Source organism: Hirundo rustica, chromosome 9 (genome assembly GCF_015227805.2).
Source record: "Hirundo rustica isolate bHirRus1 chromosome 9, bHirRus1.pri.v3, whole genome shotgun sequence".
Classification (NCBI taxonomy): domain Eukaryota; kingdom Metazoa; phylum Chordata; class Aves; order Passeriformes; family Hirundinidae; genus Hirundo; species Hirundo rustica.
The window spans coordinates 24,565,415-24,591,519 of NC_053458.1; the positions used below are offsets into that span (position 1 = coordinate 24,565,415).

Sequence of the window (26,105 nt, forward strand, 5' to 3'; positions counted from 1 at the left end):
TCCTTGGAGCAAACAAATCCAAAGCTGATATTTAGATCTGGTTCCAAAAGTTTGTGGCAGCACATTTGTGAATGCCCCATCCCTGGCCGTGTCCAAGGCCAGGTTGGACAGGGCTTGGAGCAGCCTCGGATAGGGGAAGGTGTCCCTGCCCATGGCAGGGGGTGGAATAAGATGAAGTTTAAGGTCCCTTCCAACCCAAACCATTCTGGAATTCCATGATTTTTAGGACTAAGGTGTGATCTTTTCGACTTTGCATGCATGCTCAAGAGCTCCTGATGAATAACCTTTTATAACAATTCTCTAGTTTGTGGCTTTCCTATAGAACTTGAAATTAGTTCCTTAGGACCGGGAGCCTAGTTAAAATTAAAAGCTTTTCAGCTATATTAATTTATGGTTGCTGGGCAGTGATATTTGTAAATATATTCTAGTTGTACATTACAAAAATGCTGACTCGTTTGATACACCTGTATGTCTTTCTTGCTTCCATAAGGACAATAGTTTCTTTGGCTGGAATATCCTGTTCAGAGGTTTACAATAAAACACTTTGCACTTGAATTATTTGCCTTCCTGACCCCTCAGCTTTCTGCCAGCTTCTGACTGTGCATGCAAGTAAGAGCTTTGTACTGTTTGTCCTTGGGGCTGCATTCATTGTTTGCTGGCTGTACTGGAGCCTGGTAGCTCCCAGTTTGCTTTTTCTTTTTAGTTTTCTCCCTCTGAAGCTGCATCATTACTTTCACTCATGGTCCTAGTGAAAAATCAGAATGTTAATTAAGAACGGTAACAGTTGGAAATCTCTGGAAGACAAACAAACAGAGACCTGACTGCCTCTATCCCAAAGCAGAGCTGTGCTGGGTCATGCCAGAGAAAGCATGTGTAAATCCCAGCCTCTTGTGATGAAACATCAGGGATTGCTCTTAGGCCACCACAGCTGGAAGAGGCTGCTCCTTGCCAACAGTGTGTTCTTCAGCTTCCTGCATCCCTGCTGTGGTCTAATTAAGGGATGGTTGTAATTAGGAACACCAGAACACAGCATCAGCAGCAGGCTGAAGGCACCGACAGCCTGGGGGCAGGCCTGGCTGCCACACGTCCTGTGGCTGTCCTCCCTGTTGCAAGACAGGTGAGCTTTTAAAATAATAGGAAGGGTGACTACATAGGGATTTAGCTGTTCTGCTGGGAAAGTAAAAGAGAATGAAGCATCCTGTTCTGTCATCAGCTCAGAAAATGTTCCAGAAAATGACTGAAAATTTATACTGAGAGGTCCATAAGTCCTGTGGCAGGGCGCTTTTTTTTTTTTTCTCTCTTTTTTCTTTTTTTTCTTTTTTTCTTTTCCCAAGCAAAACTTATTTCTGCTTTTACAGAAGAATACAGCATCCTTCAATTTTGCTTTTTTAATTAGTACTAACATCATAAGCTATGAGGACAAAATTAAGAGCTGGACTATGCATCTATGCATTTGTAATCTCTGCACAAGCAGAAGAATAGATTTGATGTCATTTTAACTCCGCTTATGTGTTCCAGCCATAGTAATGGTGTGATTAGCTTAATTTTAAAGAGAGGAAAAATGTAGAAAAACCTTTATGTCCCTTGACAAGAAGGGACTGTATATCCCTGCTAGAACAAAGGCAGGAGGTTAATGAGAGCCTGCCTTGAGAGTTGGTTATCCAATGAACACAGGAGCAAGCCAAAGATGAACTGTGCTGTTTCTTGATCAACAGCAATGAATTAATCTTCAATCTCATAATTTATTCCAACGAACACAGAAATTTATTGTAATTGTGTGCTCACTCTGTATTATTCTGCAGCTTGACAGTGTCTGAAAAAATAACCTTCTGATACATGGCTCCTCTTTGATTTCACCAATGTCAGGAGGACATTCAGCACTGGAGGGGGATTATCTTTAAAATTTGGGATAGGCGTCTTTCATTGGTGTGATTTGTTTCCAGAAGAATTGGTGGGTGCCACACCCAGCCTGTTGTAGATTGTAGGTTTCAACAGGGCTGAGGAAAGCTTCCATGGAAATGAGATCTTTCAACTGAAGGTAGAGCTTGTTTTGAAATTATTTCTTTCACGTAACTCACAATATATTGCATTTTTGTAACACTTTCTGTTTGAAGACCTCTCAGCTATATGTAAATTTATTCTGCAGCAAAGAAATGCATAGGAGAAGATGACTATTTCGTATTTATGTTTCACTTTTCAGTGGTATTTGTTTCCACAGCTGAGTGGACTGCATGGAGAGAGCTGTCTGACCTGACCAACACCACCAAAGTGCAAGGACTGGCATTGCTGACAGAAATGAAGTTTTCCAGCTCTTGAATCTAGGGAGAATACAGTGAAAGGAAGATCAGGACAGTCTGCACTCATTAGAATTTTTAGGGGACTTCTACAAGTGCAGCATATGGTGTGTGTCTGATGTGTAGGATGATCCACAATACCTGGGAGGGAGTAAAGAGAAGGAGCTGCAGCAGAAAGCAGATAATGCAAATGCTATTTAAGGGCAGATTACAGAATTACTTGTGATTTTTAGCTGAACTGCTTCAGCCCAAGTGCTCCCTCACAAGATCTTTGTGGGGGCTGGATCTTCAGTGCCTACTTCTCCCCCTCAGTGCAGGGAGGTAATCATCTGTGCCTGCTCTCTTTGGAGCATAGAAGAGGCTAGGGCTCACCAGAAGGGATATGGGGGACAGGGGCTGTGTCAGGAATGTGAGAAAAACTTTATTTTACTCCCTGTTGCAGTGGGATTCGCTTTAATGGTTGGGTAAAAGGAGAGCTGGGGCAGCTGAGGCCGCTCTGTGTGCATGCTGCCTTTGAAAACAGAGCACGTCACTGCTCCCAGCTCCTATTTCATATTCTGCTGGGAGCTTCTGGTTGCAATGCTAATTTGAACAAATCTCTGACAATTTAAGTGGGAGAGGTTTGTGTATAGTATCTGTAGTATGACCTGTTTATACTAAGGAAATCATCATCATTAAAATAAAAGGACATGGGTAATTGCAAGTTTCTCTTCAACAAGAAAATTCAATTTAAATACAAGTAAACAGGAACAAAAGGGTCTTATTTTAGAGCTAGTCAGTGCATATTTTTATATCATCAGGAATCAGTAATTGCACAGAAGCAACCTCAAGTTGGAACACCTTGAAATGCAGTCATAGAACACCTTCATAATGAAAATGCAGTGCACTTTGAAGATATGTGCATGAGTTCAAACAGGATGAGCACTGGAAGGGTTATGGAAGGTAGAGCAGCTCAGTGGGAAAGTATAAAGGAACACATTTGGAGTGGGAAATACTTTTCCTGCAGCATCAATGTCTCTTCCAGAACCTGAATTACTACCCAGCCTTGAGAGGGGACAAAAAGGCTGAAGATATTTAAAATTTCAGCATGATGGCTGCCAGTGGGGATGGACTAGATGCAATAAGAGTATTTGACACACATGCAATGTCATCTGCTCTCCTGAGGACTGCAAATTCCACCATAAGGTCATGAATCTCCCTTTCTGGCTCCATCCTTTTAGCATAGAGAGGGAGAACCATGACAGGCTGCCTCATGTTACACTGGAGTATTAATAGTGCTGTTAGCTGCCCGAACACTGTGGGGAAGTGCCCAGCTTATTTCTTTAAATATATATATGTATCTGTGCATTGCATTGTGCCCTTCTTACATGTTGTACATACCAGGATAGTCAGGAGAGGAAGTTAAACAATACACTCTGTTTTTATTAATATGAAACACTCTACATTGACCCTCACATGAAGGTCTCAGTTATTTTACTGTCACACATAAAATGAAGAGTGTGTAACATACTGATATATAAATGTTTGTGGTGCCAAGACAATTGCTGGTGTGTGACAGCCTTGTGTGTTTTGCTCCAGCCCTGCAGCCATCCATCCCTACCAGTCAACAGCAAGTTCCTACTGCTGTCAGTTAAAGGCATGCTTACCTTTTAACTTGGTTGGAACAAGAACTGGCCCAGTGTGGAGCTGTGGGAAATAATTGACTGCAGGAGCATTTACTTCCTTCATCACCGAGTTGATTTGAACCAAATTACTCAGGTAATTGCAGCATGTTTTACTTACAGTTTTACAATCTTAATTACCATGCAGGTCTCCAATATTAGGAATGATATGTATTTAGGGAAAAGAGAAAAAGCCATTAGTGGTTTTCTACCAACTGTGTTCGGATAATACACACAGACAGATAATACACACAGCCACTCCAGAAAATAGAGTATGTATTCAGCTTTTGTCAATTCTGGTAGGCACTAGAGCAAACAAAATAGATGTTCATTTTATATTGGTTCACTTTGTATTGCTGAGGCACAAAGTTCTGAAAAGAAACTGAGAATGATGTCTTGCTTTTCCCCAAAACTGATAATCTCTCTTCCTCTCTTGAAGGTGAAGAGACAAAATTTCACGGGATGAAGAATTAATCTCTTGAATTTTTGCCTCTTGTTCATTTATGGCTTGTCTTCTCAATGTCCTTTCTTCACTAATTTCCATTGCCAGCTTTTATGGCACTTGGCAAACACCAAGGTGATAAATTACCAACTCTTCTGTAGAGAGAACAATCTCCAGCGTCTTTACCTTGTGATGCTTTTGTGGGATGCCTTCTCTTTCCTTTTGCATATCCATGAAGGGTATCTGATGGGAAAGGGGAAGTGGCAGCACCATTTACAAACTGCAGTATTCCATGACACTCCAGTTTAAAATTGGTAAGTGAAACCTGAATCCCTCTTAGTTTTACGGTCACTTCCTTTTTATGAGTGAATCAGGGTTATGCCTTGTTGTTACTTGGAATTCTACTATAGTTCGTTTTCTTTAAGTTTTCCCCACTGTAATCTCTGATCCCATCACCAAGATGAATGATTGTAGTCTCGAAGCAACTTGGAGATATTTATAGGCCTCATTTTGCAGCTTAAGAAGATGAGGCTCAAAAAGGCCACATAATGGATTTGAGTAACAAAGGAAGAATGGAGCAAAACTGTGAATTAAATTTGGATCATCCAAGTCCTATATTAACGCTTTCACTCTAAAGGTGTTCTGTTTGACCATTTAGAAGAGGACCACCTTATCAATATGGTTAACCATATGATCTACTATATGATCTTAGGGAGGAGATATCCAGAAAGGGTATTATCATTTAGATAAGATTAACTTGAGCTTTTTAAAGTCATGAGTAGAGGCTGATGGCCAAAATAACTGGCTGGCTGCAGGTATTGCTGTGCAGGTATCTTCCTATATTTCCTAGCTACCTCTTTGAAAAATTAAATGTTGGGACTGGGAAACTGTATATTTGGGGAATGAATGGATAATGGCACGGTCATAGTGAAAAGTTTGGTGAAACAAATGAAATGAAGGAAGCTTTCTCAAGCTTTCTAGGATTTTGAACTTCAGAATTAAAAAGCCAAGCCAAACCGGAGCAAAAAAATCCAAAGCCTGCAGTAACTTCAGAAGGTTGATGGGACAAGCACTTCAACACGCACCTCAGTTAGACACAGATTTACAGGGTTCTGCAAATTAGTGTAAAAAGGGAGCAAAGTGGATGTATTCTATATTCACCTGTAATTCTGTTCATAACAGAGGAGAGAGTTTTTTTAGGAGGATCTAGATCTGTTTCTATGAAAATAGAAATATGAGAGATGTTAGCATTGTTTCTGTGGTTCTGCAAATCCAGCTGAAGAAACAAAGGGTTGGGAAGAGCAACCCCCTACAGCCACAGTGTGCTTTTTATCACCCCTCACACCACTGCAGTTATGTGCTGGGACATACTCCAATGCACAATGAAATCACCTTACCCAGGAATCAACTTTCTGAGGAATTTTTCTTGTTTTCAACATGAATAATTCAGCAGGTTGAATTTGCATGGGAATGGGCAGGGGCTGGTGATTTTTGCACCTACTTTTGCTACTGCAGCCAACAGACAATGGGCCATGGGGTGAGGATGGCCGTGCTATGTACAGTGATACAGAGATTTATCCTCTCACTGGGGGCATTAGGAGACACCACAGGAAGGGGCTCATGGGCTTGCCTGAGACAGCATTTTCTGCTCTCAGTTGGCTGTGAGGTGCACAAGTGCCCTAACAGCACTATGTAAATAGGCCTGGGGTTGCTAAATATGTATCCCAGATATTTGGATTTATTTTACCTTTGAGTAGTAAGTACCTAAAAATCTGTGAACAGACTACTGCGAACGTAAACACCAGAAAAAAACGTTGTCAGGAATACTGGGAAGCAAACAGCCAGGCGCAACAATATCCATTACAAGTACGTGCTGAGGAGGAGTTTACTCTTCCAACGTCCAGCATTTTTGGTATCAAATAGAATTTGTGCCTTAAAGAGACACCCAGCTTTCCTGCTCTGGTTTCCTGGGTATTTTCTAGGTGTGGAAAGGAACAGTTTTGTGAGGATTTGCAGAGATTTCTGACTTTCCAGCGGAATGGTACAGCTGTACCATGCAGCCCTTTTTATCTCTTCTGTAGATGCCTGCAGTTAGGCAGAGTGCAGCTTGGATTTTGGCAATTTTTTATAGCTCAACATACTCCTCATTTTGTTAAGCACTTAAGGTATACCAGTGATTATTGTTGAACCTGTTACCTACAAGTGACCCAATCTACTGCCAACACATCACTTGTGACAGCAAATAAGGTATTTGGGGGCCAAAGAACCCTTATTTAAAGCTATGACAGGAGACAGCCTGTATGATTTTTAAAATTTAGGCTCAGATTCCTTTCTGGCTTAGTACATTTGCTGCATATTGATTTTCCTGGAGTTATATAAGGTCTAAGCCCAGCACTCTGTCACCAAAAGCAGCACAGCTGTTTCCAGAACCACAAGTCATGTGTGTGACTTCTCTTTTTAACTTCCCACTGGCTTTTTAAAAATATACTTTCAATCAGTTTTGCTTTCCAACACCAAAGAGAAAAAGCAGTAAGTTTTCCTAAGAACTAGAGATTTGGGCAAAACATTAAGTTTTCATATGCTAAGAGAGTGCTGAGAAGTTGTGTTAAACTCTGGTATTGACATGATGTTATAGAATATGGGAGATGTATATCTGATTATATACATCTAAAGTTCATGTTGAATGTACTAGAATTGTCTTATTTAAGCAATAGTGAAACAAATCAATGTTAGCAGCAGTGGGGAAAATTGAGAAATGTAGACTACACTCTCTTTTTGGAGATTGTGTTCATTTATAGTGAATTAAATATTAAGGCCTATGAAAGTGGATAAGCCAAAAAAACCCACAAAAAACCAAAAAACCAAAAACTCAACATCAACAAAAAACCACAGGTAGAAGGTGCAACTGAAATTCTCATTGAAGTACCTTGTGTAATCCCAGCTGGATCAGCAAAACAACCACTGATGACTAAACCCAGCTTTTCCTCAGCTTCTCTGTGGTGTTTCAGAACTGTAACAACCTGGTCTCCGTGTACTTGCTTTTGAACTTTGTTTTGTTTTGCTCTGACTTCTGTGCCAGGGATCTAGTTTGGGCTGGCTGTGCCTCCAAAGGGAAGTCTGTGCTCTCCTGAAGTTACACCCTCTCATTCCTCTCCTGGGAGGAGTGTGTATTGTCCTGTTTGTGATCGCAGCATCTCCCAGCTGAGCCAGAACTCTGCATTACACACAGTGTGAAGAATCCCTGCAAATTGCCCCAAGTCACCTGGCTATCTGTGCCACGCCTGTGGAATTTCAGGAGTTAGTTTTAGGGGTTGAAGTCCCAGCCTATTTACTGTCAGGCTTATCAAGTCAGGAATTTATGGCACCTCTCCTCAATCCAACTCACTTTTATGGATTTAAAGAAGCCATTGCAGAGCTTTGGGTGGCTTCCCACCTGTGGTTCCAGCACCCAGGTACTGGACTTGTTTCAGGAGCAATACTGGGCATCAGGTAATGTGTATAAAGTACTCTGAAGAGTAAGAGGACCCCAGTTTAGGAAAAATTCCATCATGGAAAGGCTGATCAAGCACTGGAACAGGCTGCCTAGGGAAGTGGTGGAGTCACTGTTCCTGGGAGAGTTCAGAACACATGTGAATGTGGCACCTGGGGACATGGGCTAGTGGTGGCTTTGTGCCAGTGGTGATCTTAAAAGGGCTTTGCAGCCTGAAGGATCCTGTGAGTCTAAGTTCTGGGCCTGTGTGGAATTTACAGCGGTTTAGATTGGATTTGCTGAAGTCACATCACTGATTAGATGATATTCACATTTCATATCCTATTACATTTGTATGATAGATTTATAAACTCCATGTATTTGCATTCAACTCCTTTAAGGCTTTTTGTCTGTTTTATGAGCTGAGAAGCATCAAGCAACCTACTGGCTACTGTGCCCAAGATCAGCAGCCTGGAGAGCTCTTGTACTTGCTCACTGACATACCACGTGCTGCCTGGCAAATTGCTTAAAGCCCAATTTCCAGAGATTGTTGTATCCCTAGAAATGCAGTTGGCACTCAGGCATCACTTTTTCAAAGGAAAATCTAATGAAAAGAAAATGAGGTGCCTAAATCTCAGCGCAACCGGATGCTGAATCTATGAAGGTACTTATGAAAACCCCATTAGGCATCTAACTGACATCCCAGTCTGTTTATAGGGTAAATCCCTAGGGACTGATCTCTCTCTGTGCATCTCTATTGTTTTTGGAGTGCAATATACCTCATCATGGCCCAGAATCCATGTAAAATAATATAAATTCTCCCCAGATGATGAACAAGACAGCCAAGCCCCACTATTTGCATATCCTGATCTGGATATTTTAGGGCAAAGAGATTGAACTTTCTGCCTTTTCCAACAAAGAAGGCTGATGGATAACTTGTGAAAAATAGAGCCCTTTCATAAGCATCTGAAGCTTTTCCTTTTGTTCAAGGCTTGAATACTTCTAAACACCTGCTATTAGGGATTTAATTGTAAATAAATCAACTTAGGATTCTAAAACTGTGGCTTTGCTTTGAAAATCATATCAACAGAGCCACAGAATCCCAAACTGGTTTGGGTTGGAAGGGATCTTAAAGATCTCCTCACACAACTCCCCTGCCATGGGCAGGGACACCTTCCACTAGCCCAGCTTTCTCCAAGCCCTGTCCAACCTGGCCTTGGACACTTCCAGGGATCCAGGGGCAGCCAAAGCTTCTCTGGGCACCCTGTGCCAGGGCCTCACCACCCTCACAGCAGAGAATAGGGAATGGATTATTTTGCTGTATAATTCTAGTAAGAGGAATGAAAAGATAAATTCCTTTTATTTCCCTTTATGTGCCTCAGGGATGATTTCCCTTATGGCCCAGTAATGTGAGGTGCCCAGACATCCTAATTCCCGAAGCAGGAGGAGCTCAGTAGAGATCCATGAGCTGGAAGATGAGATCAGGTAACTGAATCCTCAGACCTTTCTGATGCCCTCTGACTTTGCCCATTCCCCAGCAGGTTTGTGTGTCTGATTACCTCTGCACAGTCTTGTTCATGCAAAGTAAACACAACCAGGTTGGCTCCTCCAGCTACAGCAAGAACAGGAAAAGGGAAACAGCAAAGGTGCCTGGCAAATGGACAAGAACAAAATGGGAAATTTTGCAGAGAAGCTTTTGGAAATTGCTGAATCTTCAGGAGCCGTGTGATGATTTTCCTGTAAAACAGCAGGGAACGGAAAACATTTGGAATTATGAATATGATGATGGTGCTTTTTAATTTCCAGTAAGAACAGAGTGACACATTCATATGTTTAAGGCATTTTTGATGTAGCATTTCCAACTTTGCAACTGTCCTGCTCTCCCCCTGAGGGCTGCTCTTGTACAAACCCATGTTGACATAGTCACTAATCTTTGGAGGGCTTTGAGCAAGGAAATGATCTGTAAGCTGGAGGCATGTCTGCAGAAAGCAGCCTGCAGACATGATGCCATCGGAAGCAATAAGCAATACAAAAATGCGTCTATATTTGCTGTTTATCTTCCTGTTTTGGACTAATGATATCAAGTGTTGTAAAAACCTTGATGAATTTGTGCTGTTATTTTTAAGCAAGCTGAGATGGTTTTGTCACTAAATATCAAGTGGCCTTTGATTAGAGGCAGTTCAGTGCTATCAGTTCCGTTTAGGAGACGTGGAACACCGCCAGACTTCACAGTGATGCTCCTCATACCACTGCCCCTAAAAGATAAATTAAACTTCTAAAAAGTACCTTTTAAAAATAATTCTGGTTCAAACAGAAATCGCTGTTTTCTGGGAAACATCTCTTCAGGGAGAAATAGTACTGTTGTATGAAAGGGAGGAAGGGTGTCTGGATTGCTGATGGTGACAGCAGCTTTCAGTTTCATAAGGTTTTCCACCATAAGATTGATGCTATCCTTGAGTCTGAAAATGGCTGGCAAAAGACTTCTGGCTGACTGGAGGAGACTGTCACACAAATGCCTGTGGGAAGATGCTGTAGTCACCCAGTAGCAAATCCCTGTCTAAGACAACTGATCCTTGGCATGTGCAAACAGAGCAAACCCAAGAGTAACTATGCTCAGAGTGAAAAATGAAAATTGTATCAATTAACTTTGGCTGCATTTTCATCAGTGTTTATCAAGGGAAATTATTCGCTGGTGAAAGGCAACATCAAGTACAAAGTGTTCAGGAGATCACAACTGAAGCTGAATATTTATGAAAATTTCATGGGGCTTTTAGATTATAAGTGGTGTCTTTCAAGGCTGACTACCATGGAATACACAGGGAAATCATGTGCTGGGAAATGAAGTGTACAACCTCAGTCTATGTGAGCTGATGGAGGCCAGATGGCAAAATTTAATGTCAGCCTTCTTGTGTGTTATACTCTAATTGCAATTAGTAGCTCTGTGTACAGCGAGTCACTTAACAATTAGCTTGTTCTGCTTGAGCTTGGGATAGAGAATGTAGCTCAGATATGACTGGTGAGCAGGAAAAGGTCTCCTAGGTTCAAAAGCAATGTGAGAATAAACTCACACATCTTAGTGGTGGAAAACAACACAGAATCTCCAAATCGTTCAGGTTGGAAAAGGCCTCCAAAGTCATTGAGTTTGATCGGGGACTCATCCTTCACCATGTCACCCAGCCCAGAGCACTGAGTGCCTCATCCAGACATTTCTTGTACACTTCCATGCTCATAAACTCTTGTGCAAATACTTCCTGAGAACAAATGCAAAAATAAAATATTCTTCTAAGCCCTAAAAGCATCAGAGTAGCAGGACCTTGACCTTCAGCGTGATGACAGACTGAGGAGAGCCACCCTTGACTGCCAAACTCCAACTGAGCTGCTCTGCCTCATATGTAAGGGGCATTGTGCAGCCTGAAAGCTAAAATTCATGGAAGCTGCTTAACCTGGATCATCTCATCCTTCCCAGGCAGGGCTTCGATGTTCAAATGCTCATCTACATGCTGCTTGTCAGTGGCTCAATAGGCCACAGCCCAGCCACCCCAAGATCAGACTGTGAAACCTAAATTTTATGCTGGTTTGGGAGGAAGAGCAAGATATCCTTCATTGAAACTTGACAAAACACTACTAAACCTTGCCCCATCTTTCCTTGGAGGAGACAGCTATCAATCTGATCCCATGAGGGCTGACATTCCAGGGATGTGAAGTAACTTGCCCAGCTGAGCTGAATTCCGGTTTAATCAGCAGGTAACATCCTCAACATGAGATGTTTTAAATATTAACACTTCACTCTATGAAACCTGTCTCCAGCTGAAAAATAGGTTGTTTAATGAGGGAATAAAGACAAGGAATCTGTTTGAAATGCAGAACTGCTTTTGGTTGTAGCAGAGTAAATATTAAAAGTGCTTCTGATGAATAAAACTAAGATGTTCCCTGCTCAAAACTGGAGGCACAGTGGTTGATGGACTCAATACAACACAGACAAAATGTAATGTAAAATAATAATCCATCAGATTCCTCCAGAAAGGTACTCTGGCCCCCTACTCTAATTCTGTTTGTCCCTGTACAAATGTCATCTTATTTCTTTGCAGACCATTCATACTAGAAGACAAGCTGGTTTATGCTAGTGAATTAGTTTGGTTTGATTTGACAGTAACATCTTTCCTCAAGTGAGTGAGGAGTTATTTCTGTAATATTTCAAAGTTGAAATTTGTATTTTAATGTGGCAGTAGTATTTGACGTACAGCAAGGTACTAAAATAGGGCCTGGAAAATGTCAGCTCTTACGAGCAATGCTTTATGGAAAGGGATTATTCATTTGCTTGCTTCATTCCAATATTTACAGTTTGAAATGTCACCACTGTGAGGTTTAACTACCTCTCTCATAATTTAGATAATTTTACTTTTTTTCAGAATTTGCTCTTATTTCATAGTGATAACAAGTAGTGGCACTTCTATAAATAGCCATTCTCTCTTTCCCTCCATAGATAATTTAGATTAAGAAAAATAGATGGATAATTTGAAAATAGAGGCATGTGGTTTCAGATGTTTCATGTTAACTCTTCCTTTATCCCTGTTTATCCTTTCAGAGTTCATTTGGGGTCTTTGGCCACCTGGCCAAAGGCTGTCTAAAGAGCCATGGCAGAAGTTCTGATAGCAGTGTTGGGCTGGCCACCCTTTTCCTGGGAAGGGGGAAAAAAACACAGCACATCTGGGGAGCACCAGTGCAGCCCTTGGCTCCTCCACACACAACATCCACGGGCACAAAAATCATTGTCAAATGTAGGCAAGGGGGGAATTCAGAGCGCTTTGCCCTTGCTTCAGGTTTGGCTGAGATTGGGCTGATGAAGGCTGAGCAGCAGCAAATCTTCCCTCTTCACTGCTGCTCTCCACAGCTTCCCAGCAATGTGACAGAATCCCAGAATGGTTTGCTTGGGAAGGGACCTTAAAGGTCATCCAGTCCCACCCCTGCCATGGGCAGGGACACCTTCCAGCAGCCCAGGTTGCTCCAAGCCCTGTCCATCCTGGGCTGGGACACTTCCAGGGATCCAGGGGCACACACAGCTTCTCTGGGCACCCTGTGCAAGGGTCTCACCAAACTCAGAGGGAAGAATTCCTTCCTAATATCCAATCTAAATCTACCTTGTTCAGTTTAAAGTAATTATCCCTCATTTTATCACTACCTGCCCCTGGAAAATGCAGATAAAAGTTCATATATAAAAATACATACAGCTGTAAAAGCTGGTAGAGACCTTGAATCATAATCTTGGTACTCATTTCCTCCACTTTCTCACCTAGAGCAAGTGGTGAATGCACTGTTTCAGTGGGTGGCAAACAGACCAGGAAGCAATTACACTCCCCAGGGTGAAAAATCTCACATTAACCAGGCCCAGGCTGGTGGCTGGGGATTCAGTGGGAGACTGAATCCGGCTCCAGTGGGCTGTAGACTGTAAATATAGAACATTGCATGACCTTAACTTTGCTTTCTAAAAGAGGGTGCTGATACTGAGACTTACATAAATACATAAATTTACTCTTCAACATGGTAGATAGGTGCCCTGTGGCAAACACATATTAGAGAAGTAGGAAGTAATTAAGGTTACTTAATGCTGGGAAACTGAACATTGCTTGGGTTATTTTGTCATTCCTAATATGTTAATCAAATCCATCTCAACTATCTTTCCTTACTCACTGTCTTTACTAACAGTGCCCTTCACTAACATTTGCCCTTTCTTCTAAAATACTTATATTCCATGCTTAATGTCTAATGTAGTTTTTGTTTTAATGAAGAACCTCAAAGTTGAAATTAACTTGTTTTTTTTGTTGTCGTTTTTCTCTCTTGGTAGTTCCCAGTTATGGGAACTGTCCCGCCACAAAGCAACTGGCTTTAACATCCAATACGCTTTTTCACTTGCAAAACCAAACCAATTAAACAGACAAAGCATTTAACCTGGTTGGAGGCCCAGCAACTTTATTTTCAGTAGTGGAAGTTACTCATCTTTAAGCACAATTACAGATTGCCTGGGGAAGCTGTGGCTGCCCCTGGATCCCTGGAAATGTCCAGAGCTGGGTTAGACAGGGCTTGGAGCAACCTGGGCTAGTGGAAGGTGTCCCTGTCCATGGCAGGGGGTGGAATGACATGACCTTCCAACACAAACCACTCTATGATTTTCCAAAAATCCAGATTCTGCATAGGTTTACAGCTCTTTTTTAAGTATAAAAGAATTTAAAGCTTTTAGAAATACTACTTCAGCATTTCATCGATGATGATTGGTCACATCCAAAGGCCAAGCTCTATTCCAGGGTTGGTATAGATGCACAGGGATTATCCTACTAGAGATAAATGCTGCCAAGTTTTAGATAAGGAGGGAAGCAGTGTGTGCCCCTTCACTCCACACCCACCAGGTGGTAACAGCTTCAGCCTGGTCCCTGCTGTGTGGAAGCCTCCAGAAAGGGTTTCAGAGCTCATTGCAGGAACCCCAAAATGCCCAGTCACACACAGACTAATTCAGCTTTTTCAGCTGCTGTTCTTCCCTCTGGAAGATCCAAGGGAGCCAAAGCACATCAGAAACTTCAGAAAGACTATGCAGAGCACAGGAAGAGCTCTGAACCTTGGCTGAGGTGGGCAAGCTTGTTTTTCAGGGAACTCTTTAGCCCTGCTTGAAGTACGCTTTGCAAAATATGAAAGCTGTAGCATGAGTTTAAAAAATCCAGGTGCTGCTGCAGTGTCCCACAGGTGCTGAAATGTGTTCTCTCCAAGGACAATCCAGAGCAACTCACAGAGTCCCTAAGAAAGGGACTAAGAAATCAAGGGCACGAAACCCAGATGAGATCATAAATGCAAGTATGAAATGAAAATTATGAAAATGCTGAGCTGAATATATGTCCTTATGTTCATAATCACATCAGTGTCTCTATCGTGTGAAACATCTCTGTTTTGTGTCTTGCTTTTAACCTGAGGCTGTAACAGCTACTCTGGTTTTGCATCATTCATCAGCTTTCACCTAAAAGCAGTTTTATCAGTTTATCTCTGCTGACTTCACTGGAATTATGTTTTTATCTCTCCCCTTCTCTCTAATAAGAGATTCCTGACTTTTCATTCTCTCTTTAAACAGTGAAAGAAATACCTTATTCTCTCTGTTCATATAAGCAGAGTCTCACTTTTCTAGGGCCAAATTCAGTTTTCACGAAGTCAACACAAGGTTTTAAATTTATTTCTATGGGAACTGATCAGCCTCCATATCACAAACTAAGCTGGGCATCACCTCATAGTATATACACTGTAAATTTTTGGGAGACGTCATGCATTTGGGCAGTTTGAAAGGTGAAGCTAAAACAAACCAGATTTAGTAGATGGAGTAAGAGCTTCCTACTCAAATTTCATTAAAATGATTTCACATGAGAACAGCCCAGCTCCAAATGATATCCAGGACATTTCAAAAAGTGATACACAGATCTCATATGAGAGCATGAGAAAGGGGGGGAAAAGGGAGGATAAAAAAGTTGTAAATATTTTCAAGACTGCAGCTGTTGAAGATGTAAGAATCATTAGCTGCTAGCAGAGTCAGTTAGGACCATTCTCTTTAGTGAGTGAGTGATATTTTCTGGATGTGCTTCTCTGAAGGAAATGTGCCTCCACGTCTCTGCAGGAAATATTGGATAGCTTATGAATCTATGAGGCAGCAGTAATTAATTGGAGACACTTAAAACTGAGAAATCCCTGGTGTGAGATAAGGGTTATTCAATTTTTTAAAAAAATCTTGGTAGGCTTTACATCCCTCTTGGGTGATGGCAATTATTCTTGACACTAAATTTATGAAAGTGAGAGCTTATATGAATATGTGAAAGTGCCACTAACCTCCTGAGACCAAACTCGTAAGTATAAATTGAAAAATAAACTACTATAGTGTGTAAAGAATGAGTGATGAAGCATTACTGAGTGTGCAGAAGTTATTTTCTGATCACTGACTACCATGAAAAGAATTACTTAAGTTACAACAGCTCCACTGAACCCAGTGAAATATAAAGATGTAAGGGTTCTGATTATGTCTTGAGGCATTATTTCTGGAATTTTTTTTTTTTTTTTTTTGCATGACCCATTTTCAAATCCATATCCATTTTTATAATGACAGTGATGAAAAGATAACTAGCACAGAGATGAAAAGATTCTGAAGCAAGAAGGATGTTATGTGGTACACATCATTTAGTTCCCATGGTCAGAGGAGTGAGGTATCTAATTATTAATGGCATTTTATGTTGATAAAACAGATCTGTGATAGGCTGAAGCGGTCAGATTCCAGGACAAACAAACTCCATGGAAGCAGGTTGGGTTACAAAAGTTTTAGTTGAGTCCAGGCTATCTTATATTGATGAAGCAATATAAACTTGCTAGGTCTTTCCATCAGAGGAAAAGGATTCTGCCTTATTATGGCAACTTTTTTGGTTTTTTCATTCCTTGAATGCGCTGAGACAAGCTGTTACAGGACAGCAAACTCTGAGTAAACCTGAGCGTATTTTATACACAAGGAGTATTAAGTGGCCTCTTGAGGAGGTCAAGTGACTCCACCTGAAGATGAAGGGAACTAAAGGTACTTTATAGCTGCTTCTGACAGATCTCTGCACTTTCCTGTGACAGAGCAGGTCTTTTCTAGGCAGGCTGTGTGGGGAAATTGTACTAAGAGAGCCTGTGATCAGCTGTGCTTCTGTTTTTAAGTTCCAAACTTGTAAGAAACAATATTTCTCTTGTTTCTCACCACATGCACACTAACAGGGCTGGGAGACCTCGTGACTGTTACGACAGCACAGTTTAAGAGAGGCATTTGTATTTGGAAAGACATGCTAAGTCCTTATCCTGTGAACTTCCTCAAGAGATTGTTTAGGAATAATGAACCAGAACAAAACCAGTTCAGAAAGATATTTAAAAGAAAAACATTGTCCAGTAGGACATAGAGAACTGGACAAAGGAGAAATTAAAGGAGAAAGGAGAAGTTTGAAATTTAACTTGAACATTTAGCTTAAAGATATTTACCTAGTGACAAGGTTTTGTAATCTTTTCACTCCAAGGATAGTTAATCTGTAATGTAAATATTATCCATTTATTTGGGAAATAGTAGACCTGATTGAGAAGTGAGTACAGTGTACTAGGCCTCCTCTATTTACTCTGCTTTTTCAGCAGTAATTGATAAGGAAGTAATTTTTTTTTTTCTGAAATAACTTTTTTTTCTTCTACAAAGGTCCATAATTTTTAGCTGGTTTGGAAATTCTTGTACTGTATCATGAAGATTTTTATAATTTTGACTTGTAAAACAGTAGAATCACAGCAGCATTAGTGCTACATCCTGAAGTTGCTGTAGGCAGATATGTGCAGAACACAATGATATAATTCTATGTAGTATTCAGTGGTAAAGAATCATTGGTTTGAAGGATGGCATTTTATTGTTTTCATCTATAAACTTATCAGTGCACTGTCAGGTTTGGAATGGGCTAAAAAACGTACAATTTGGGCTGGCAGATAGACGTGACTTCTGTTCTTTTCCAGACAGACAAGGATTTCTTCTCCCAAAACGTTCAGTAAAAAGGACAAGGGTTAAAGGAGTTTGAAGACTGAACTCTTCCTGTCTCCCCACAGCCTCTCAATCTACTTCTTACATCAAGGTTCTGGCTGACAGGCAGCTCTCACTGAGTCCTGAGAAAGTCCTGCTCAGTTTTAGCAAGGCTGCCTCGCTTACAGAATCACAGAATCACAAAATGGTGTGAGTTGGAAGGGACATCAAAGCCCATCCAGTCCCCTGCCCTGGGTAGGGACAAATTCCACTAACCCAGGTTGCTCCAAGCTCTGTCCAGCCTGGCTTGGACACTTCCAGGGATCCAGGGGCAGCCACAGCTTCTTTGGGCACCCTGTGCCAGGGGCTCTCTACCCTCCTAGGGAAGGATTCCTTCCCAGTATCCCATTTAACCCTGCCCTTTGGCAGTGGGAAGCCATTCCCTGTGTCCTGTCCCAACATCCCCTGTCCCAAGTCCCTCTCCAGCTCTCTTGGAGCCTCTTTATGCTCTCAAAGGGCCTGTAGGTTTTCCCTGGAGCCTCCTCTTCTTCAGGTGAACTCCCCCAGTTCTCCCAGCCTAGCTCCACAGCAGAGGAGCTCCAACCCTGGGATCAACTTTGTGGTCTCCTTTGGACTCATTCCAACAGGTCCACATCCTTTTTGTATTTGGATTAGACTTCAGGGGCTACAGCAGTGACAATGTGAGTGGTACCTCAGCTGGTGCCTGTGAAAAAATACTAGTGCAGTGGAGATTGTATTTTGAAGAGGAAGGAGTCTGTTGTAGGAGGTTATTTAAGAAAACAAAGCATAAATTATAACACCTACTTACATGGTAAAGGAGAAATGTATTCAGTCATGCTATCATGGGTAAACAAAGGAAGGAGGTGGAAATAGTAGGAGTGTCTGGCTGACTAATGAGACCAACTAGCCCCTTCAGGAGCAATGAAGAGAGGTTTCAGAGCTGTTTATTTTCCCTTGAAATATCCGACATGCAGAGAGTGCAAATAATAATAATGGGAAATACAAACTGTGCTGCAAGATCTGTTCTTCATTTTTGTTCTGCTTCATGTTTCCCGGGGAGGGAATATCCTGAACTTTCCTGGGTGCCTCATCTTCAGTTTCTGTGACAGCTTTTTAACTTCCCTTCTTAAAAAAACAGTGACATCTCAGTAAATGGAGGTGAGCAAGACATAGGAGCATTAAAATGAAAACACCAGAGCTGAAGAGCAGTATAATTATCCAATTTACAAGGGATTTCTAGGCAGTCAGTGGGTGAGTAATAAAGGAAGATGCAAGTGTCACTGTATCAATCTGACCCTGCCCACCCCACCTTCCCCTGGATTTCCATCTGCTTCACATGTCTGGGTCCCTTGGGCTTTCTGTGCAGGCTTACAGCTGCTGTGAGCGTGGAGAGCTGATGGCCAGCATAGCTGCCTGTGAACGGGATATCAGTGTATCATCGTCTGCATTTAGGGAAAATCAAGTCATTTAAAAAAACAAAAAACAAAAAAAACGAGCCCTAAATCCCCCTTAGAAACTGCAAAGAAGGGAGCACCATGAACAAGCTTGTTGAGTTAGAATACAGAACCCAGTCCTCCCTCCCCTCTGGCTTCATCCAAGGATTCTCTCTTCTTTGTTCTCCTATAGCTCTGGCATATCTAGGCTAGGCCTTACTAATTACCAGGAAATGGAAACCAGTTGCTGAAAAGTGTTAGAGGAAAATTCTCACATTTAAAGCCTATGTTGATTTAACAGCATAAAAAAAAAAAAATTAGGAACTTTAGGAAAACAAAAAAATAACTGCATTACTGGATAATTGGAGCTCAAGCTGGGTGGATTATATAATAGCACTTCCCAATTCAGCTGCCTTTCACCCCTTTACCTATTCCTCTGAGCACAAGACACACAAATAGTTACCACAACTTAGAAACTGTCTAACCACACCTTTCTTAGAAGCCTTAAAAAGGTGTGGTCTGTTGTTGTCAGAATTACATCAGGTCTTGAACTTGAATGCACAAGTAGTTGGGACCTGCCAGTAACTACAGCAGAGAGAAAGAAGTTCAGAAGTATACAAAAAACTGCTGCTTACACTAAATCAGTTTTGCTTTTTTGCTTTCTTTTTTTTTTTTTTTTTTTTTTCATATACTCATTTAGGCTGGAAAACACCTTTAAGGTCATTTTCAGGCTACTAAATAAGATTTGCATAAATGTTTGTTTGGAGAACTGGAAATAGGTGAGGAGAAGGGGTCTGGCATACCATCAGCTACGAACAGTATACAGAACATGTCTCTAAAAGGAAGAATTCCTAACGCTTCAGGCAAAGCCATAAAGGACAGGAAGGTGTTTGGGAGCTGGCAGGGTGCATGTGACTGGCAGTGGAATGCAGCCTCCCAAAAACTGGCCGCCAGGTCAGATCTAAGCAGGCAGGGTCAGACATTACCACTGCCAGCAAAGCTGGAATTCACCTATCCACAATATTGCTAGATGGTTGATAAGTTAAGGCATATATTTAATTTCACCTGCTCTGGTGGAAGGTGTGATAAAAGGGGTGGAATGAGGTTACCTTCAAGGTCCCTTCCAAGCTCACAGAGCCAGCCCAAAGACATGAATTAGCATTGTTTGGTTCATGTCTGCTTTCTGAGGTTCTTGCCAAATTAGGAAATGCACTGAAATAAAGTTGTCTTCCTAAAGCAACTTTAAAAAATATCTAAAATGAAAAAAAATACTAGTATATTCAGATTTTCTAAAGAGGAAAAAATACCCAAGTAGTCTGCATAAGTTATTGTAGCTTTTATCAGTAGATTTGCAATAAATCCATGGGCTTATAAAAAGAAGCAGAACTGTGTTAGCATTCTGTGAGGAAAAGGCTATTTTAATCTGCTCATCCACTGAGGAGATAAAGCAGACTGTTATGTCAGCCTTGACAGCAACTCAGTTTTCCTGGATATGTTGAAAAAAAGAGTTTTATAGCTATTCCCCATATGGAGGTAGAACATGTGATGCAGCCTAAAGCTATTTCCTTTGAAAGCAGAGCTCTGAATTCCTGCAATAAAGCCATGGATGGAAAGGCCTGTTGTTAACTTGACAGAACAAGGAACCTGGCACGGTTTAATCACAGCACATTTCACCAGAATAAATTTGCATTTCTCCAGCAGTCCCTGCAGTAGGCTATAGAATAACCATACATTTTAATTTACCTGGGATTTTTTTTTTTTTTTTTTTTTTTTTTTTTTTTTTTTTTTCTGGAGACTCTAAAAAGGGCTCTAGGTAGTTCTGAGTAGCTGGTTAGTCCGGAGCCACCTGGGACTTGCCAGCCCAAACAGACCCTGGGGCTGTGAGACTTTGAAACCTTGTGGGGTGAGAAAGGACAGAAGTCTGGGGACGAGTTTGAATCAAACAGTATTGGCTGAGTCCACTGGAATTTTTTAAGCAGAAGGAGTTGGTTTGCTGGGCTGCCCTGGGGCTCTGCCAGCTACTCCAGGCACAGGGATTTTCCAGACAGGGGCTTATTATATCAAGTGCAGAATTCCCGTTTCCTTTCTGCTAGCATCAATTAAAACAGTATGTAAAGGTCAGGCTGGTGGGTTTAGTGGAGAAGACATCAGCTGTCCCCTGTCTTCTCCAGAACTTCCATTTACGAGGTCCAGCTGAGAGGACTGAGAGGAACAGGCTCTAAGTCCCCGCAGTGCAAGAACAGCTCTGCTGCTGCTTCTTTATCCCCATCATCTCTGCAGGGAAGGGAGCTGCTCTGTGAAGCCTTTCCTCCTCCCTTCTGTCAGAGGCTGCTTGGTGGGGAGGCTGCAGCCAGGGAATAGCTTTTCTCTGTGGAACAAGCCTGCTGTGTGCTGCTTTGTCCCTGTCCTTGCCTCTCCCTGGAAGACAGGCGTGTGCGGACCACGTGCACCCCTGCGCCAGGGGAACTCCCCCGCTGTTCGAACTGGTGAGCAGAGGGGAAAACAGTCATCAAAGCAAACATTAAACAGACTGGTGGAAAGTATGGCGGTCATTACAGGTCACAACACGACCAAGAATTTTTGTTGCTACACGTTCTACTCAGAGCTTTGTGCTCGGTAAGAGTAATAGACATCCATATTTAAACTGACCAAGAGACAATAACCAGAGGTATTTAGCATGAGCAGGTGTACATGTCAGGGCTTAAATTCACTGAAGGATGTGATTAAAACAATTGCTGCCTCCCCTTTTTTTTTTTTTTTTTTTGACCAGGAGTACTGTCTTACTAATTGTGGGGCACAGGTTTGCACAAGATGTTGTCCTGAGTAAGAGCAGATGTAATCACTGACATCATGCAAAATAGTGCTGCCATGAATGGATTTTTTTCATTAACTGTCTTTAGGGGATAAGAATCATGGCCATAACTTTGAAAGCAAGTAAAAGTATTACACATAATCAAAATAAATCTGCTCAATCTCTGGAGCACAGCAGAGAGGAACAAGGGTCAGGAACTCAGCCTGAGGAGATGGGTCATTTTTAGAAAAGGATAATCCTCCTAAAGGAGAGGTCTTCCCATCACCACTTTGCAGAAATCCTAAATATTAGATCCCCATAAATCAATCAGTAATTCAACACTTTTATCAGACACAACTATTGTCACCAAGACTCGAGCTGGTTTTCTGCAGTGGGATATAGGATAACCGCACATTTTCATTTACCTGTGAATTTTTTGGCTGGCTGAGGAACTCTAAAAAGGGTTTAATGTAGAAATGATAACTTTGGAGCACCAATTCTTGTGATTATTTACAATGTGATTATTTGCTACTGTTCAGTTTTTATTTAGAGTCTTACAGTATTTAATGGACACAGGGAATTCAGTGGCAGGAAGGACAGTGAAAGTCTGTGAAACTCATATCCCCACACGGCCCTGTGTGTTTGTCCAAGCAAAATTTCAGTGTTTTTAAACTGATCCAAAGTGGGAATCCTTTGCCTGGCTGCCCTGGTACCGGGGACATGATTCCCTTCATGGCATCAGTCTGCAGCAGCTTGAGTCCAACCAGGTCCTTGCTGCAGATAGGTGAGGACAGGCAGTGCTGCAGTGCCACTGCTGTCCCCAGGACAGTGGGGACTCTGTGTGTGTGTAAATTGGAGGGCAGACTGAAACCCCAATTTTCCCTTTAACGCTTCAATTTATACTTTCGGTTTTAGGAAACAGGGATCAGTAGGATGAGAGGAAGGGCAGTGGTGGTGACTCACGATTTCTGTGCCTCATGCAGACACCGCAGACGTCCCACAGTGCTGTGAATCAGCTCAAACTGGGCCTCCTGAGACACTAACCTCAGTCATCAGCCCTGCTTCGCTGTGCTGGGACCCTTGCACTTTTTGTAGATATTTGCATATATTATAACAGATATTTAGTAATATAAATAATTCTGTGTTATGGTGGGACGTGGGCACAGGGTGCCCAGAGAAGCTGTGGCTGCCCCTGGATCCCTGGAAGTGTCCAAGACCAGGTTGGATGGGGCTTGGAGCAAGCTGGGCTAGTGGAAGGTGTCCCTGCCCATGGCAGGGGAGTGGAAAGAAATGAGCTTTAAGGCCTCTTCCAGCCCAAACCTGTCTATAATTCCGTGTTTCTATCATTATGTGGAACAGAGAAACAGGAGGAAAAAAAATCAATTAGAAGTACACAAGCTTTGGTGTAGCGTGAAAATGGATACTAAAAGCTGTCCCAGCACACTAAACCTTCCCCCCATTTCTAATTGCATTTTCCATATAATTTTATCTCCCAGCATCCCTGTTCAAGAGTTTGCTTAAAATTAATGTGAGATATAAATTCTGGAACCATAATTCACAGAAGTGGATTGAAAAGTTGTGTTTGTTCATCTTCTCTGTGGAAGGATTGTGAGGCCAGAGCCCAGGTGTGCAGTGGGGAAGAAAAGTGGTCCAGGTACAGTTGGGCATACAGAACAAAAGGGAATGCACATAGTGTATAAACATGTGGAGGGATAGGAAAGCACTTTGGAAATTATAAACACAGAGAAATACAAATATAACTCAAACTCTAACACTGGAGGCTGGTCATGTCAGCTGCAGCCTTGCTAAGGTTTCCATTAGACCAACATGTTTCCTCTTGCTTCATTTTTGGGTAGAACTCCTGCACACCCTGTTGCTGCTTGAAGAATAAGCTTAGAAAAGCTGAAGAAAAAAATCCTTTGCTGCTTCTTGAAAGCACTGCAGAAAAGTAGAATAAAACAGAATATATATACACTTCTATTGTAAGAACACTTTGGTTATGCTCCTTAAAATGCTAATGCAAAAAGTAGAAAACCAGCTGACAGAAAAGATAAAATTGGAACTATGAATGGCCTCTTTGGGATCCCAGCCATAACCAGAGAAGGCTTCTATTTTCTTTTGAAATTGTTCATTCACTACCTGGAAATGTTTATTTTAAACCATTTTCCTGCAAACATCTAAAGGTATTAATTTCATACTTGGGAATGGTTATTAAGCTCAATGAATGTGAGATCATGGTCTAAGTTCTGCTGAATTACTTCGTGTTTAGTTTACTGAAGGTAGCATGTCTAGGGCTGTCTGGTTGCTGATGAGAAAATTTATAAGCCTCTCAATCAAAGCATTTTTTTAACAGAATTCAAATACAGCTGCCTTCAAATCTAGGGGTGGCAGGCTGACTGTGTGTTTTGTCACAATTAAACAGACGTGGTGCTTCGTGGTTTAAAATCACCCCTCTAGTTTCTGCTGCAATAGTCCAAATCATTTCTTATGTAGCTTTCCTGCACGGAAGCGGGAACAGCAGCCCCTCAATAACCACCCAGCTTCCAATGGCTGCTTCCCAGATTGCTGTCTGTCGCCCGGCAGAAGGAGCTCGGATGTTTGCTGGAGGCAAGGTTTGTCATAGAGGAGCTCCATCAGTAGCAAGGAGGCTTCTTGCCTTCTAATTGAATTCATTTTCCCCCTGAATACTTGCTTCTGTTGCTAAACAGGTGACACACGTTACCATCTCTCCCAGGATGGTAAATGCCTGCCAGGTGATCCCTGTACCTCCTGCGAGCCCCCAGTAGCCCACGCTTTCCTGAGGGACCACCGGTGGGAAGGGGAAGGTGCCGGTCTGTCGGTGGTGCAGCTGGGTGAAAAGGTCAGCGGGACTCGGGTGTGCGCCTAATAATGACTTAATGGAGATTAGCGATATGCTAATGACCCAGATTCCAGGAGGTGTTCCTAGTGCGCAGAGGGCAGGCAGGTGCGCTGGGTTCATGAGCTCAGCAGTGCAGCTGGAGAGATGGACTCTACAAGGAGACATCCACACAAGGTGAAAGCTGCTTTATATCAGATTCTACTTTACAGAAAACAGGGAATACATTAAAGCGGATTTTTTTTTTTTTTTTTTTTTTTAATGGGCAATGTGGAAAACACAAAATACCCCGAGGAAGCTAAAGAGCGGCGAGCCAAATCGTACATGTGTACGTGTGCTCGTGTTTCACACATAATCACTGAAATGACTGGGTTTTCCTGCGGTAATAGAAGCTCCTTGGCGGTCGTTGACTCCCCGTAGGAATGTCCCGGGACGGATTATCCAGGTGAGTGCTGTAACCTTGGTGCTGAACTGGAGCACGGGGTTGTTCTGTCAGCTCAACATCCCGAGTGCCCTCCTCCCTCCCTCCTTCTCCACACGGCAGGGCGGGGGCAGAGGGAAAAGAAATCCCTAGGGATTAGAGCAGTGTCAAAGCATTAACACTTAGTCGATGACAACTGTAAGGATTAATTCAAGTTGGTTAAATCCCTCTTAGCTAGAATAGGAACCAGCAAACCATCTGGTGGAAAGAGCAGTATGACAGGGCTAAAAGGAAATACTGTCCCGAGGAGGCAAAGAAAAAATAAACATTTCCACAGACTTTTGGGAACGTTTCCTAAGTGTCTGACCACAGCAAGCGACAGTTTTGATTAGAGCGGTTTGAATAAATAGGGTAGGGAAATATTGCATTTGCAGCTTAGGAAAAAAAATCAGATTTAAGCTGATTTTACATTTCTATAATAGCATGTGACACTTGGGGGAAAAAAAACAAAAAAAAAAAAAAAAAAAAAAGAAAGAAAAGAAAAAAAAAGACTAGTCATGAAACCAATGTATTTTCCTGCTAAGGGCTGTTCTGTTGCCAGCCTATGTTGTTCTCCAGCTTCAATGCTGGGCGCTCTTCACAGAGGCTTTGCAGCTCCTCCCCTCCTGTGGGACAGGTGCTGTGGGGCTCCTGGGGGTGGCATCACCGAGGCCAACCAGGAGTGACCCAAATGCCCAGCTAAGGTCAGTGTCACAGCTCCAGGGCTAGCAGAGCTGGCCTGGCCCACAAAGGCAAGCTGAGCAGCCTGGGAAACTGTTCCAAGGTTACCCCTGCAGGAATTAAGAGAGTTTGTCTCTGGAGCAGATCAGACAATGTAAATTGGATTGGAGGTGAAGTCTCTCCTCCGTGATGTCACTTGCTGATGTTTATACTCAAAATAAGGTCTTGCTGCTGATGGGTTTAAGGCTTGGTTCAGTTCTTTTAGTCTCCTTATGAATACAGGGATCTAAGAAGCCTTGTAAAATTTTAATTACTCTGTTTTCTGAGGTGCTGCCATTGTCTGGTCCATAGTGGCACCTGGCTGGCCGTGGATGATCGCCGGTGGCTGTGTCTGCAGGCTCACAGGCAGGGAACTTCCAAAGGGCAGGCAGGAAATGCGTTTTTCATTCACTTTGATC

The 26,105-nt window shown here is 42.1% G+C and overlaps 1 long non-coding RNA gene across 1 annotated transcript in view; it reads left to right on the forward strand.

Annotated features, from left to right (window-relative positions):
* The first annotated feature begins 24,557 nt into the window (after positions 1-24,557).
* Positions 24,558-26,105, forward strand: part of LOC120756658 (uncharacterized) — a 35,331-nt gene continuing 33,783 nt past the window's right edge. The window contains exons 1-2 of the long non-coding RNA XR_005702199.2: positions 24,558-24,683; positions 24,896-24,951. This is a non-coding gene — a long non-coding RNA (uncharacterized LOC120756658). The remainder of the gene's footprint in view (positions 24,684-24,895; positions 24,952-26,105) is intronic.